Source organism: Triturus cristatus, chromosome 4_1, assembly GCF_964204655.1.
Source record: "Triturus cristatus chromosome 4_1, aTriCri1.1, whole genome shotgun sequence".
Taxonomy (NCBI): domain Eukaryota; kingdom Metazoa; phylum Chordata; class Amphibia; order Caudata; family Salamandridae; genus Triturus; species Triturus cristatus.
The window spans coordinates 749,501,934-749,517,857 of record NC_140585.1 but is presented as its reverse complement, the minus strand read 5'-3'; the positions used below and the strand labels follow the sequence as shown (position 1 = coordinate 749,517,857).

The 15,924-nt window shown below is 46.8% G+C and overlaps 1 protein-coding gene across 9 annotated transcripts in view; it reads right to left on the bottom strand.

The window, feature by feature from the left end:
* The window catches only part of SYCP3 (synaptonemal complex protein 3), a 920,669-nt gene that overhangs the window by 816,425 nt on the left and 88,320 nt on the right, over window positions 1-15,924 (bottom strand). The gene's annotated exons all lie outside the window — the stretch shown is intronic.

Below are 15,924 nucleotides of genomic sequence, written 5' to 3'. Positions count from 1 at the left end.
TACTATTGTTATGTTTTCGTGTGGTGCTGACTTCTTTGTAAAGGTTGGCTTACTTTTAAATGTGTGATGCCTCATTTGGTCAGAGGTTGAAAGGTGAATATTTTCACAGTACTTGCAGTATTCGTCTAGCACTGTAAAATTTATTGCCCCCAGTCACTTTCCAGCAGCTGCCATGAAGAACGCCCCCAGCAGAGTTAGAATAATAATTTTGCCCCCAGTCAACGTCTAGCAGCTGCTTTTGGGGGATACCAGTGTGGGTAAGAATAGTAATTTTGACCCCAGTCACTGTCCAGCAATTGCCCTCAGGGACGTCCCCAGTGGAGTAAAATTAGTAATTTTGCCCCATTCACTCTCCAGCACTTTCCCTGAGGGACGCCCCCAGTAGACTTGAACTTGCCCCCAAGCACTGTCCAGCACCTGCCCTGAGGGACACCCCCAGTGGGGTCAGAATTAACCCTGGGCATAAAATCTGCTCCACTCGCAGAGTTTGCGGACTTTTGGCAACTCTGTTCCGCGTACAACGCGGAGTTACCGAAAATGCTGCGCTCCGCAGCGGAGAGTAGTTTTCTTCTTCTCATGCTCAAAATGTGTTTTCACGCGCACAGTAGCGACTTACCGGGATCCCTGCATTCAGCGACGAGATTTCCTATCTGTTCGCGTGCACCAAGTGATTTGGTAGCCAGTCACACAGTCCCGCGAGAGTGTGCGATCGTGAACACGTCCATCGTGCGCGCCGTCAGACTTCCGGAAGAAGTTTCGTGAAACTCGCGATGCCAAACACACAGGATTTGCAATCTGGAGAAGAATATCTCTCAAGCAGCATCAAAACCTTCTCAAATTGATGATTTGGATTAAAAAAACTCCTCAGATTGACATTTGGCTGTACTTTTTGTGCAAGAAGTCCTTTTTCTTTTTAAGAGGAAGGAAGTGCCCCAGAGTCTCCAACTTCCTCTTCCTGTCCAGCGGGCTCCTCCCAGTGCTTTGTCCATCTCCTGTTCACTATTCATTTGGATTTGGAGCTGGAAGGATCACTCTTTGTGGCTGCTGCATCATTTATCATTGGATTTGAGGACTTTTGAATCTGATATTTCACAAGTAAGTTAGAAAATTGGTGTTTTTTGTTTGATTGGGGCATTGCACCTACATTGTTTTGGTACTTTATAGTTTTTTTAAAATGTATTGTGGTGGGTGGCCTGTAGTTCAGTAGTAGCCTAGTTGTTTCTTTGTAAGTAATTTTTCATCTTTTATAAAAAGGAAACATGTGGTACAGTTCACTCTATTTTCTGCAAATTTTGAAATTAATTTGCAATATTTATTTACTAGCCCAGTAATCTGCCAATACTATAGGCCTTTCAGCCAGCAGGCCCAGAGCTACTCATGGGTGAATCAAACAACTGTTTCTGTGGTGCCTGTTGAATTTAAACATTATTTAGGGCCTGGATGGCAGTGGATTGAATAGCAAAATATGTTTTTAGGAGGGATTTCACTTTTTTCGTATGTGTTCAATAAATGCCATTGTTGGATGTGTGTGGTGTGGTTGTTGTGTAACTTGCAAACCTTTTTTAGCCCGGTGTTTTTTTTTGTTTTTGTATTTTTGCATTAAAGCGGTGTTTAGCATGCCTTCTTTGTCTGGACATATGGGGCCTGCTTGAGTTCATTGTTTTCCAGGCCTCCTGCTTCTTGAGAGTGACCATGTGGCTGGTGACCATTTTGTGGTGGTACTTAGTGTGCTGCTTTTGCCATAGGCCTGCAGGTCTTTCCTTTGTTCCTCTTGGCTTACTTCTTGTTGTAGTGGCCTGGCCATGTGGCTGGCGGCCATTTTGTGGAGGCAGCCACTGTGCTTTTGCCATAGGCCTGCATTGTCTGTATTCCCTTTCTTGTAGTGGCCTGGCAATGTGGCTGGCGGCCATTTTGTGAAGGCAGCTAGTGTGCTTTTCCCATAGGCCTACATTGTCTGTCTTCCCTTTCTTGTTGTTGTGGCCTGGCCATGTGACTGGTGGCCATTTTGTGAAGCCAGCCAGTGTACTTCTGAATTAGGCCTGCAAGCCTTCTTTCTGGTGCCCATGCCTTGTTGATTTGCATGCAATTTTTTCTTCTTTTACCCAGCAAAAAATGCATCACAGTTCACTACATTTTCTAATACATTTGCAATATTATTGATTTGAATTGATTCACTATACGGACTAGTCTGCCAATGGGTTTTCCAACCAATAGGCCCAGAGCTACTCATGGGTGCATGAAGCAAATATTTCTGTGGGGTCTGTTGCATTTAAACATCATTTAGGGCATGGGTCGCATTGGATTGAATTGCAAAATTTGATTTTTGGGGGGGGTATTTCACTTTTTTCGTATGTGTTAATTAAATGCCTTTGGTGTGGTTGTTGTGTAACTTGCAAAAACGAAAAACCACAGGGCTAAAAAAGGTTTGCATTGTTGCATTAAAGCGGTGTTGTTTAGCATAAACAGTTGATGGACAGAATGCAGAATAATATCATACATTCACCCTAGTACAGAGATCTGGGCATAAAGCCATCATTTTTTTGCTCACCATGCCGTTCCAGTTTGAACCCAGCCATATGCGAATCAGTCTTGACCCTGTGCCTCATGGGAACAGTCCAGCCCGCACTGCCAAGCCAGGTCCTCCCTGGACTGGAAACAAGCATCCTAGGACCGGTTTCGAGGTTTCACCCCTCTTCAGCCAGGATAGCTTGATTCCAGTGGCATGGAGAGCACTTTGCCACTGGATTCAAGATGCGGAAGGGTATGCCCAGACGTGGGTCCCTTGCTCACTTTGCCACTGGATTCAAGATAGCCTGGCTGATGAGGGTTATGAACCCGAAACCGGTCCCAGGATGCTTGTTTCCAGTCCAGGGAAGACATGGCTTGGCAGTTCGTGCTTGACTGTTCCCATGAGGCACAGGGTCAGACTGATTTGCATATGGCCATGTCTGAACTGGGGTGGTGGAGTGAGCTTAAGAATGAGGATGGATTAAACCCATATCAGTTGACTGGGGGTGAGCGTTTGATTTGCTTAAACGCTCCGTCCATCCTCCCCTTTGGTATCATGTTGTTTAGCATGCCTCCTTTGTCTGGCCATATGGGGCCTGCTTGAGTTAATTGTTTTACAGGCCTCCTGCTTGTTGTGACTGTGAGGGACCATGTGGCTGGTGGCCATTTTGTGGTGGTAGTACTAGCTAGTGTGCTGCTTTTGCCATAGGCCTGCATGTCTTTCCTTTGTACCTCTTGGCTTACTGCTTCCATCCCCATTGCCAGCTGCAGCTCCATTAATGCTGCATCCCACGTGATGCACAATGCCAAACAGGTTCCATTACATTTGTATTTTTTTTTTTGTTGTTCTTCTTTGCTCTTCTTCCTTACTGTACACAGTACACCATGAAAACCCTTATTGTCAAAGTCTCACAAATGGCTACACGGTTATGTTTTTTTTAAATAACTGAACTGAGTTAATAAAATTTTATAATATTAATACTAACAATTGTGACCACACACTGCGTTATATATTATAATATTTGTTTGTTTGTAGTAGTAGGAATTGAACCACAACAAATGTCATGTTTCACTTATGTTCTTCTGGCTGCTTTGCTTTTAGGTGCACAAAAGACTGAGGTGGACGGGTCATCATCACCTGTTGTATTGCCAGACAGAAGTCCTGCTGCGCATGACGTGTGACCACAGACAGACATCTCTTCAACTTGTACCACTGCGTGCAGCTGACATCTGAAGAAGATGGCCCCAAAGAAAGGTACCAGGTCCTTCAGTACAAAGAAAGTTGCCAGTGAGAAGAAGGAATTGCTACTTACCAAGACTGGTGTGCCGCCCAGGATGTTTTTGGGGGAAAAAAACACTGTGCCTGCAGTGGCCAGCCACATTGCCAGGCCACTACAACAAGAAAGGAAATACAGACAATGCAGGCCTATGGCAAAAGCACACTGGCTGCCTCCACAAAATGGCCGCCAGCCACATGGCCAGGCCACAACAACAAGAAGTAAGCCAAGAGGAACAAAGGAAAGACATGCAGGCCTATGGCAAAAGCAGCACACTAAGTACCACCACAAAATGGTCCGGGGAGCAGCACCCCCACATCAGTGGACCCATCCGATAAACCTAGCCCCAAACCTATGTCTGTCGGAGAGGCACCCAGTCTAATCACAACAACGCAGACGAGCAGTAATGTCGAAATGAACTTATCATTATCGCTAAGTAGTACCCAATCAACGCAGGGAACTACGATAATTAGACAACAACAGCCACAACCACCGCCCACAATAGTAGTTGTTCCTCCCAAAGTAGGGGCAATTCAGGAGATAAGAGTTTCCTGCAGAGAAAGAAGTGCAAGACACTCTTTGAGAAGATCCATGGTCTTCCAGATCCCCAGGAAGGAAAAGGAGGGTTAGTTCATAGAGTTCTTCTGCAAGCCCCCATTCTGATGATCTATATGCCAATTGGATGCCACCACCTCAGTCTGAGAGTGAGACACGCCACGAGAGAAGGCTAGGGAAAAGGAAGGCACCAGAAAGCCTTAGTTATGGGGGTTGATGTAGAAGAGGAGGATAATGACGAGCCAGTCGTCATCATAGGCATTAGTCCCGCCCCAGTGGAGACCTACATTACCCCCATCCCAAATTGCTGTAAGGGATATGGCACGGATACCACCAACACCACCTGCAACTTCCATATTTGCATTTTCAAAGGCCCAGCAGCGACCTACAACCAACTCAACCACCTCAGTAGAAGTAGGTATTGCGTCTGCAGAGAATCAAACTCCACCACGCCCACCTTCCAGTTCGTTCAGTATTGCAAGTGGCACCTGTGCCGCTAGATTGCCCACTGGCATTCCAAAATTCACACCGATATCTAGTGAAATAAACTTCACTGGTTGCCCGTTAGGAAACCAGTGCAGTTCAAGTCCCTGTGCTTAGTTTTTAGAGCCTTACAAGGTACTGGTCCCAACCATCTGCAACAACGATTTCAGTGGTATGTGCCCAATAGACCACTTCAGTCCTCAGGATCAAAACTAGTGATAGTACCACCCGTTAAAAAAAAAATAAAAAAAAAAAAAACTAGGTGGGGAGACGGAAGCTTTGCCGCTAGTGCGGCAAAGGCTTGGAATCAGCTCCCCTTTCATTTGAAGAATGCTAATGATTTTCTTGCTTTCAGGAAGGCCCTCAAAACATGGCTGTTTTGAACTACACTGGGCATAAAGGGTTTGGCTCTCGTAGGACTGCAGCTAGCGCCAGGACACCTTAGGGTAACCGTTGCGCTTTATAAGCCTTCCTAACATAACATAACACCTGCAGCAGCACCAGAAAGTTCACCTCCCCAGTTTGGGACTTCTTTTCGGTTAGCAGTAAGGAGGAGAATGTTGCTATTTGCGCCATCTGTGGTAAGGTGTTAGACGGGGTAAGCTTGGTACAACCTATGGTACGGGAGGCCGAACAACCCTTTTGAAAAAACACCACTTGATCCAGTGGGAGGCGCACCTCAAAGGCCAAAAAACTGCACCCATTGCTGTTGATGGTGATTAAGTAGAAAATACGATCGCAGTGGAAGGTGAAAAAGAGGGAGACATTTTCTCTGGAACACAAAGTAGCCCTGTCCCCAGCAGTGCAGTGGTACCGCCCACATCCTCATCAGCCTCAGGAACTTCTCAGTGGCGTAAGAGTCAGGCTGAGACACTATTAAGGCAAGAGAGTACCGCAAGAAACAACGCGCGACATTGAGCCTAACAACGTCTGGCGCAAAGAAGTCCCCTGCATCCATAGCACCAGCAAAGAAAGAAAATCCAGCCTACCATTCTCAGCATGTTTAGGTCGGAGGGGGAGAACGAACGCAACCACCCAACAGCACGTTTGTACAATGCAAAGCTGGCTAAAATGTTAGCGCTGAACCTCCTCCTATTTTCTTTTTGTGGAAGGGGTGAGTTTTCTTGAATTTATGACAGCCATCTGCCCAAAACGGAAGGTTCCCAGCAGGTCCATGCTGTTCCAGCACATCACGACGTGCTGGAATTGCTTGGACAAGTTTTGCAGCAGAGTGCTGTTTACACTAGCCACCTGACAACAGACATGTGGACCAGTTGCCAAGCTACTGATTACATGTGCATCACTGCACACTGGACCTCTTTTGTGGGGGTTAGAGAAAATATATCTGCAGGTGTTTACACTGCTGAGATTTAACGCCACTCGGAAACATGCAACTGTAGCCATGTTCGCTATGGAGAAATCTCATACTGCTGCAAACATTTTGGAAGAGTTTAATAGCAAGGTCTTTGAATGGCTGCACCCAAGAGGGCTTAACATTGATTTTGTTGCCACGGACAAAGACAGTAATATAGTTAGGGCCATGTACGATGGTGACTATTTCAGGGTCCTGTGTTTGACGCACTGCATTAACATTATTGTTCAAGACTTTCTGAAAAAAGACCGAGTCAGCAACTTACTGACCACCTGCAGAAGAATCTGCACACATTTCAGTCATTCTTTTAAAGCCAGAGCGCAGCTGAGGATCATTCAATGTGAGCATAGAGTGCCAGTTAAAGCACTCATCCAGGAGGTGCCAACACGTTGGAACTCAACTTATTACATGCACGTTTGTTTGAGTAGCACAGACCAATCAATAAATATGTTATGCAAAAGGGTATGCTACTGTGAAAGGCATGACCGTTGAGATGGACCAATGGGGCCTAGTTAAATGCCTGACAGAAATGCTACTTCCTTTCGAGCTCTTTACACGTGAAGGCAGCAAGGAGGACAGTACCTTGGGCCTAGCTATCCCATTGTTGCACATGCTACAGGAACAGCTGAAGGGGGTGTCTGGAATGTACGCAGGTGTGGAGACAAAAAAAAAAAAAGCATACGAGTTGGTGGAGAGCTTAACCCTTCACTTATCTGAAAATACAAGGGTGCCACGAGACGTTGTGTCATTCAACCATTACATTTCTGCCACAATTCTGGATCCACGGTACAAAGCAGTACTGAACACAAACACATTGATTTCTTTTTCAGAAGTGGTTGTTGCCAAGTACAAAACTTGGACAGCTGCAGAAGCCAGTCACTTAGAAAAAGAACATCCGGCAATTAGAGGCCCGCTTCTCCAGGTCACAACAAGTACTGCAGGGCAGCCGGCATCAAGTTCAACTTCAGAGCCTGAGGGCAGTGTGGTTGGCTTACAGCAGCCAAAACCACCAAGAACAACAACAAGAACAGGAGCATCAGCCCCACCAAAAATCGGCACAGGAATGGTTTCTACACCCCTAAGCATTGAGCGGACGGTCCAGGCCTATCTGGATGACCCAAGTGGTCTACATTGAGCAAAACCCACTGCTGTATTGGTATGGGAAAAGGTGCTCAGCATGCTGGTGATAAACTATCTGCCCTGCCCTGTGGCAAGTGTCTTTTGAGCATGTTTTCAGTGATGCTGGTGCCTTTCTAACAGTGATAAGGACCAGTGTCTCGCCCCACAACGTGGAGAGGTTAACCATGATCAAAATGAATCAGCACTTCACACTACTGGATTACACCATACCTGAAGTAGCACAGCAGGAAGATGACGGGACTTAGGTCTTGGAAGTAGTTAGTTGACCTACTTCTGGGTGAACCACCAGAGTTTGAGGACCAGCTCTACTTCCCTGACAACGAGGCTTTCAACTTGTTACTTTCTTCCTTATTTACTTTTATTATTTGTGTGTATCTCGGTCTTTCTGGTTCGAATCACAACAAATTCATCACCATCGTCTTAATCTTTTTATTGCCTTTTGGAGTTGAAACTGTGTGCATTTATTAAAGAAGTAAGTCCACTCCTACGAGTCCTGCTCCATCCTGACTCGCCCTAAATCCATTTCCCTCAAGCAAAACATTGGATGGATAACAGTAAAAGAAATGTGTGCTGCCTCGTCGATTCCCTTAAAAGAACAGCTATCCTCCTTTCCGAGCTGAGAGGGACTGCCCCTTAAGAACAGGTAATGATGGATGGAATGCATTGGACGCGGACTCAGAGTGATTGGCGTCTGTGTTGTTGTGCATGAAGTGTACTAGTATTTAATCAACACACTAAAAGTGACTCGTCAATGTTTCCCTTCTTGTAGAAGTGCAATTTTGTTATTAAACAAAATTGCACTTCTACTGCAGGCCGATCCACTGCATTTTTGAATATGGAATCTATTATGGACTCACTTGGTACACTAAAGAGTTGGACACCATGATGATGATGACGATACTATACTCATCGTAGTCACTCAGTAGGATCGGAGATAATTGGTGGAATAACTCGGTCGTTTCATGAAGTGGCCTAAAAGGTAAACAAGTCAACAACAACCACAGCAGATCCACAGGTCTGTGTAGTGGTGGAGGCGAGTGTAATGGTATGATGACTGACAGTTGTGCATTGGTTTAGTTACTTAATTTGGAAAATGCTATGTTGCTGTATATGTGTGCTCTGTCTGACTCAAAATCTAAGCTAAGTGGAGGTTGGGTGGGCGCCGTGGTCCTGCTCTGTCCTGTTGTTGTCGGTTAATTCTGGAAACAGTAGTAGACAGGATTTAGCCATGCCGCCTCTGAAAGTGTTCTTGTTGCACTCCTAAGTAATTTATGGGTTTTTGTCTCCTTGATTTTTCAATATCCCTTTTGTTTTTCCATCTTCACTTACACGCCGGCCTTTACCCTGTGCTATACTGGGAAAAACAACTCACACTTACCTTACCAATACGCATCCGCCAGGCAGACAGTGGCAAAAAGATTGACGGATGGAGCATCCATGGAAGGGAGGACCAAGAGGAATGCCCAGATGCAACTCCCCAATTTGACCAGGATAACATACAGTAACTTAGTATCATTCATCATCTTAATTAATTTGTTTCATTTTTTCCTCTTCAATCATTACGACTGTGTGTTTATTATGTTTGCTCTTTGCTTATAATTGATCCCTACAGCTATTTTTTAATTTTCTTTGCTAGCTTTAAAAGGAAGCCCGGTACAACAGGACATAAAATGTACGTAATTTGGGTCTCTTAGTCTCTCTGAGGGCAGACAGGCAAGGCTATTGTATAATAATAATTATTATTATTATTAATATACTGCTGCCCTGTACGGTCTACTAGTCTAGTTAGCACTACTTATCATTAACCATCAAGTCGTCATCATCATGAATGCATTTCCTTTTTCTCCCTTAGCAGATTTATGAATAGGATGGTCCTCTGCCAAGATTGTGTGTTGTCCATGTGTAGTGTTTGTCTTTATCAAACCTTTCCCTCAAATACCCCTTCCCAACCATTCATCAAACCCTAACCCTCTCCCCCGGGCTGTGAGATTTATATTTAGGTGTGACTAAATTAATTTACACCAATAATTGATCACACACTTGCTGGGGCGGATGTGGTGAAAGCAACACTAACTCAAGGCGGGCAAGGACCTTCTTCTGCTTGCCCACCCATGCTCAGTATTTGAAAGTCAATTTTTCTTCCAGAGGAACATAATCCATCATAATTAATTGCCGGCATAGTTTCATCATCCTTACAGCACTAAAGGTTACACTTGTCCACTTCTTATGTAGAGTCAACTACAGTTTGTAACTTGTACTTGGGATCCCCGCCTTACTTTAGCATTGCTAATCATTATTAGGGTTTCTTTTTGGGCAGTCTCCTTGTGTACTGTACTTCGTTCTAGGTGTAGGTGTAATGTTACTTGTTGTATTATATATCTGAATGCAGAGACAGAAAGAAGCAGCAAAACACCAGCCAGGCGGCACCCTAGCTAAGCAAAGATTTCAAACTTGTGTGTAACCTAAAAGAAATGCAGCAAGTCCAAAAGCACGACGTGTAAAGCATAATGGTGCTCAGACCTGTCCAGGCCACCCGCCCTGTCAGGGGGCGCAGGAGCTAAATTATTGGCCATGCCAGAGAATTATTTCCAAGCAGCCCCGGACAGCAGACTCAAGTCCACTGGGCAAGGGAGAGTGCACTGTTGCATCATGCAGACAGCGGTGAGAGGACCAGTCGTCACCAGTAGAGAGTCAAGGTGCAGAGGCAATGAAAAAGAACTACAGAACGAACACAGTAAGTATAACCACCAGCCACTGTCAGTCACAGTATAACAGTCACAATCAAATTGATTTAATTTTGGGAAGGAGTGCGATATTCTGTCATTAAAAGTTCCCGGCTGCCTACTGAGGAACACCTTAAGCAAAGCTGTAAGCTATACACAAGGTATGGTAGTACGCCCGACTTGTTATCGGTGATGTAAACTTTAGAACACAACTTGGTGAATTACCTGGTGTGTACTCTAGCACCAAATGTTAACGTTTCACCAAATACATCCACCTTTGACAATTACTGAATAACGCGATCCACAGTAGGAACTGAGCTACAATTATGAACTAAGTGGTGGGCAAATTAAAAAAAAAAAGTTCTTATTGCAGTGCTGGATGCAGGCACAGAGTGTGGGATTGGTGTCATAGTGTACACTCGGGGCCTCAATGGCAATGTACTGTGTTTGCGCTTACTGGACTTCACAGTTTTGTTAGCGTTGGTGACAGACTATGCAGGATGCCTTACCCAAAAAGGCATCGCTGCTGCTTGGGCGGGCGGCTGGGCCCCCATAAAACAGTATGCAAGCGGCCCTGTAAGAAGCAAAAACTGCTGTGAGCCAGAGCGAGAAACTCATGAGGAGAACTGCCTGTGGCTTTCCATGCGCTTGGACATCTTTAAATTGCAGCTATAGACTTTTTCCCCTTCCTCCCCGGCTGAAGCACTAAAACAAGCTGCTCTCGGGCACTGGTGGAAAGCAGCAGTCAGGTAAGATACCCTAGGGAAAAATTAGCCATTAGTTGTTATTCAAAGAGTCTGCAAAGGTGGACCCGATACTAAACAGGACTGAAAACAAAATTGAATTTATTCATTTGTAACGTGCCATTTCTTTATGTTTACCTTAAGTGTTAGTCGCTCATAGATCACCTCCAGAACTCTTTTAAAACCGTTTTCTATTCATATTTGTTCATTGTAGTATGTACAGATAAAATGTAAAAAATTCCAGCTTTACGTGATTTTGCTTATTGTTGTACTGTCCTCAACATCAAAGTATCCGCCCTGTGTTCATTTGATTTCAGCAGAATGTGCTTAGCTGTATTAAGGTGCAATAAAGCACAAAGGCATGGGAGGTACGAGATGTTTTAGGATGATTTCTTTATTTCTATATCTTCTGGGGGCACAAATCATTTCAGAATCTTAACTTTCCATTTCAGGGGTTTTGAAGCAGTTTCAAGATACTGTAGGTTTTATTTATCGAGAGGGTGTAATTTCCAATATTTATCTCTTTCCATGCACTTCATCGCTTGGTTTCACTCTAAAGAAAATGCCACACTAACTGTCAAACATCTGGCACTTGTATCACTCTTAAGTAGACAGAAAGCACGGAAATGTGAAATATAATATCAAAAGAAATTGGCAGCTAATAGAGAATGTGTTCTTTTTGATGGTTTTTGGTTGTGGCCTCTACTGGAGGTGAGATTTTAAAGCTCTTGCAGCCCATACCTGCACCACTTGCGTTTCCACCTTATGTGTCTTTGCAGTTATCTTACAGAGCACATTTTCCTTCACTCACATCCCCACTAACGGAATGCCATCCAATTTCCTGTGTTTTATAGTGGCTTTAACATTTTAGTGTTTCTTGTTGCTTAAATGGGTGCAATTTCTGAAATTGTTATGTTACCCTTGTCTTCACTGCTTGATTTTACTTGCGAGAAAGTGTCACTCCTAGCCGTTGAATGCAGCTCTGCATGTGCCATTCATTGCACGTTATACTAACGCATTTAAAGAAAAGTTTCCGCATTACCACAATGCCCGAGATTGTTGCACAATGAATGGCACTTGGCTGGGCTGTCACAGCATGTTAATTAAAGCAGAGTGTTGAGCTGCGTCTTGCGACTCGAATAAGTGGTTGCACTGTCGTGGTTGCATGTGGTGGCAATATGTTTGAAAGGGGCAATACGGGTTCATGGGGGGCTCAGTGAAGAATAGCCTGATGTAGCCGTTGCTTAGAGCGTATTAAGAAAGTAAGTGAGTCTGTAGGGAGACTTGCACATTGAAACAAGTATTGGCATAGCCAATAGGTCTCACCTTTGGGACCTTATAAGTATTTAGCCATGAAGATACTTTTCACCTTCGGACGGATGGTACTGAAACTAACTGCATGTGAGGAGGTAAAGAAAACTAATTTTATAAGAGGCTGTGAAGTGTACATCTTGCTCACACAGCACGCAGGTACATATGCAGGCCACGGACGTGGGGTCATGTGCATTAACGGACGCTGTAGAAATAAAGGTACAGAATTAAAAAAAAAAACTATATTATCTGAGACTGTGGAAGGAGCGGCCAGGCACGGAGCATAAACGACACAGCTGCAAAAACCACCTACAGGCACTGAGAGGGGACACTGGAGGAAGAACGGATGAACAGAATGGAGGAGAGGACAGGAGAGTAGTGAGGGGTGAGATAGCAAAGAGAGAAAGGTCTGGAGAAAAAGAGAACTGATAGAGGCAGGAAAGAAAATAACAGAAGGGTGAGAGGCAGTGGTGAATGAAGGAGGGGTAAGAATGGAATGACTGAGTGAAAGGAGGAGGGGAAAGGACGGGGGACAAATGGTGAATGGAAGAGAGCGAAGGCTGGGGTGACACAAAAAAAGTAGGGAGAGGAAGATAGGGAGAAAGTGAAGCTGCAGGATGGCGCGAGGATGGGCGAGTCAGACAGTGAAGTGAAAAGAAGACACGTGGAATAGCGGAGAATGGGAGGAGAGAGGAGGCAGTAAATGGCAGAGAAAAGACGAATCGGGGACTGTGAGGAGGTGTGAGAATTGAGTGGGAGTAGAAGGGGCGGACCAAAGAACAAGTTACTTACCTTCGGTAACGATGTATCTGTAAGAAACATTAGATTCCTCACCTTAGAATATCCCCAGGCGTCAGACTTGATCCGGAAGATTTTGTCAGCAATACCCCTTGCGCGTCGCTAGGCGTCGCCTGCGGCTCCGCGTCCGACGTCAGCGTCGTGCGCCGGGATGACGTCGGAGTACTTAGACGCCGCCCTCGCGCGCTGACGTCAGTTCTTGTACATAGCCTTCCGCGCCAGGAACACAGAGCCATGCAAGATACCGACACTGGTGCCAAAAAATTCTAGGGCCCTGAAAGGGATAGCCTTAACCCTAGATGTCAGTTCGCAGAACGGGGAGGATGGGTGGGTCGGTGAGGAATCTAACTAATGTTTCTTACAGATACATCGTTACCGAAGGTAATTAACTTGTTCATCTGAAAGAAACACGTTAGTTAGATTCCTCACCTTAGAATAGATACCCAAGCAATACCATCCCCTGTGGTGGGTCTGCGAACCAAGATCACACCAGAAAGTCCTGGAGGACAGAACAGCCAAAGAAGCCATCCCTCCGGACTTGGCTGTCAAGGCAATAATGCCTGGCAAACGTGTGTAGCGAGGCCCACGTTGCCGCCTGACAGATGTCCTGCAAAGGGACACCACGTCCCAAAGCAGTAGTAACCGCCGTGGCCCGAGTAGAATGGGCGCGCAGCCCAACAGGAGGGTCCTTTTTTGCCAAGGAATAACAAATTTTGATGCACAAAACGACCCACCGAGAGATGGTCCGTTTGTGCACAGCTTTCCCCTTCTTAGCACCCACGTATCAAACGAAAAGTTGGTCGTCCACCCAGAACTGCTTTGTGCGGTCCAAATAAAAGGAGCGCGCACGTTTTGGGTCCAGACGGTGGAGCCTCTCTTCCTCTTTGGAAGGATGCGGAGGCGGAAAGAAGGTGGGCAAGGTGACAGACTGCCCAAGATGAAAGGGGGTCACCACTTTCGGAAGAAAGGAGGGACGAGGCCGAAGGACAACCTTGTCCGGATGAACAGAGAGAAAAGGAGGCTTTGATGATAAAGCCTGGAGCTCACTCACCCATCTAGCCGAGGTGATGGCTACCAGAAAAGCAGTCTTAAGCGTCAGCAGACGAAGACGACAATTATGAAGAGGCTCAAAGGGAGCGCACATTAGAAATGTGAGAACAAGATTCAAGTCCCACTGAGGCATTACAAAAGAGACAGGAGGGAACGTGTGAGTAATGCCTTTTAGAAAGCGTGTAACTACAGGGGACTTGAAAAGAGAAGGCTGATCAGGAAGCCGCAAGAAGGCAGAGATGGCAGCAAGATAACCTTTCAAGGTGCCCAGGGCAGAGCCCTGCCGGGCCAAAGAAAGAAGAAAGGAGGACCTCAGAAAGAGGGGCGGAAAGGGGGATCCACAGCCTTTGCTATGCACCATGCCACAAATTTGTTCCACCGGCAGGCGTACACAGTCTTTGTGGAGGGACGCCTGGCTGCCAGAATGATATCACAGACTTCAGGAGGCAAGTCAAATGGCACCAACTGTCGCCGCTCAATATCCACGCATGGAGGTGGAGGCTGGACAGGTTCGGGTGGAGGACCGTCCCCTGCTGCTGCGACAGAAGATCCTCCCGAAGGGGCAGACGTATCGGAGGATCGGTCAACATACTGAGTAGCTCGGGATACCAGTACCTTCGTGCCCAATCCGGAGCCACCAAGATGACTTGGGCCCGGTCGTGCCTGATCTTCTTCAGCACTCTGGGCAGAAGTGGTATAGGCGGAAAGGCGTACAACAGACCGCAACTCCACTCGTGACGAAAAGCGTCGCCGAGCGAGTGCCGCCTTGGAAATTCCAACACGCAGAACTGCTGACATTGCACGTTCTCTTCGGTGGCGAATAGATCTAACCAAGGCTCTCCCCACTGCTGAAAGAGACCTTGCGCCACTTCGGAGTTCAGGCGCCATTCGTGATCCATCATGCACCGGCGGCTGAGTTCGTCTGCTCTGGCGTTCAGAGAGCCTGCCAGATGTTGAACCACTAGGGTGACGCCCTGGTGTTCCAGCCACGTCCAGAGGCGCAGAGCCTCCTGACAAAGGGTCCACGACCCCACCCCGCCCTGTTTGTTGCAATACCACATGGCGGTGGTGTTGTCCGTGAACACCTGCACGACACTTCCCCTGACAGAGGGAAGGAAGGCTTTCAGTGCAAGTCGGATCGCTCTCAACTCCAACAGGTTGATGTGGAGGAGAGACTCCGCCGGAGACCAGAGGCCTCTGATCTCCGCCTCTCCCATATGGCCACCCGATCCCAGGAGGGACGCATCCGTCACTACGACATGCTACGGTAGGGGAAGGGAGAGGCTTTTGCCCGTGACCCAATCGCGGTCCGTGAGCCACCACTGCAACTGCCGTGCAGTGCCCTCCGAGATCAAGACATGGTCGAACAGGTTGCCGTGATGCTGGGCCCACTGAAACTTCAGGTCCCACTGCAGAGCCCGCATGCGCCGCCTGGCGTGATGCACTAGTAGGATGCAGGAGGCCATCAGCCCCAGAAGCCGCAACACTAGCCTGACCGAAACCCAGGATAGAGGCCGAAAGATGGGAATCAGGGCCTGAATATCCCGGACCCGCTGTTCCGGGTCTATCCGCCGGAACTGCGCCGAATCGAGAACCGCTCCGATGAAGAGGAGCTTCTGAGAGGGACTCAGGTGTGACTTCGGCACGTTGATGGAAAACCCCAGCAAATGCAGGAGATCCGCCGTAGTCTGGAGGTGGGAGACGACTGCCTGGGGCGAGCCCGCCTTCAACAACCAGTCGTCAAGATAGGGGAAGACTGGAACCCCTGATCTGCGCAGATGAGCTGCGACCACCGCCATCACTTTCGTGAACACCCGAGGGGCACTGGTAAGGCCGAAGGGGAGCACGGTAAACTGAAAGTGATCGACCCACCGTGAACCGCAGGTAACCCCGGTGGGCCGGCAGGACGGGGATGTGGAAATATGCGTCCTGCAAGTCCAACGCTACCATCCAGTCTCCAGGGT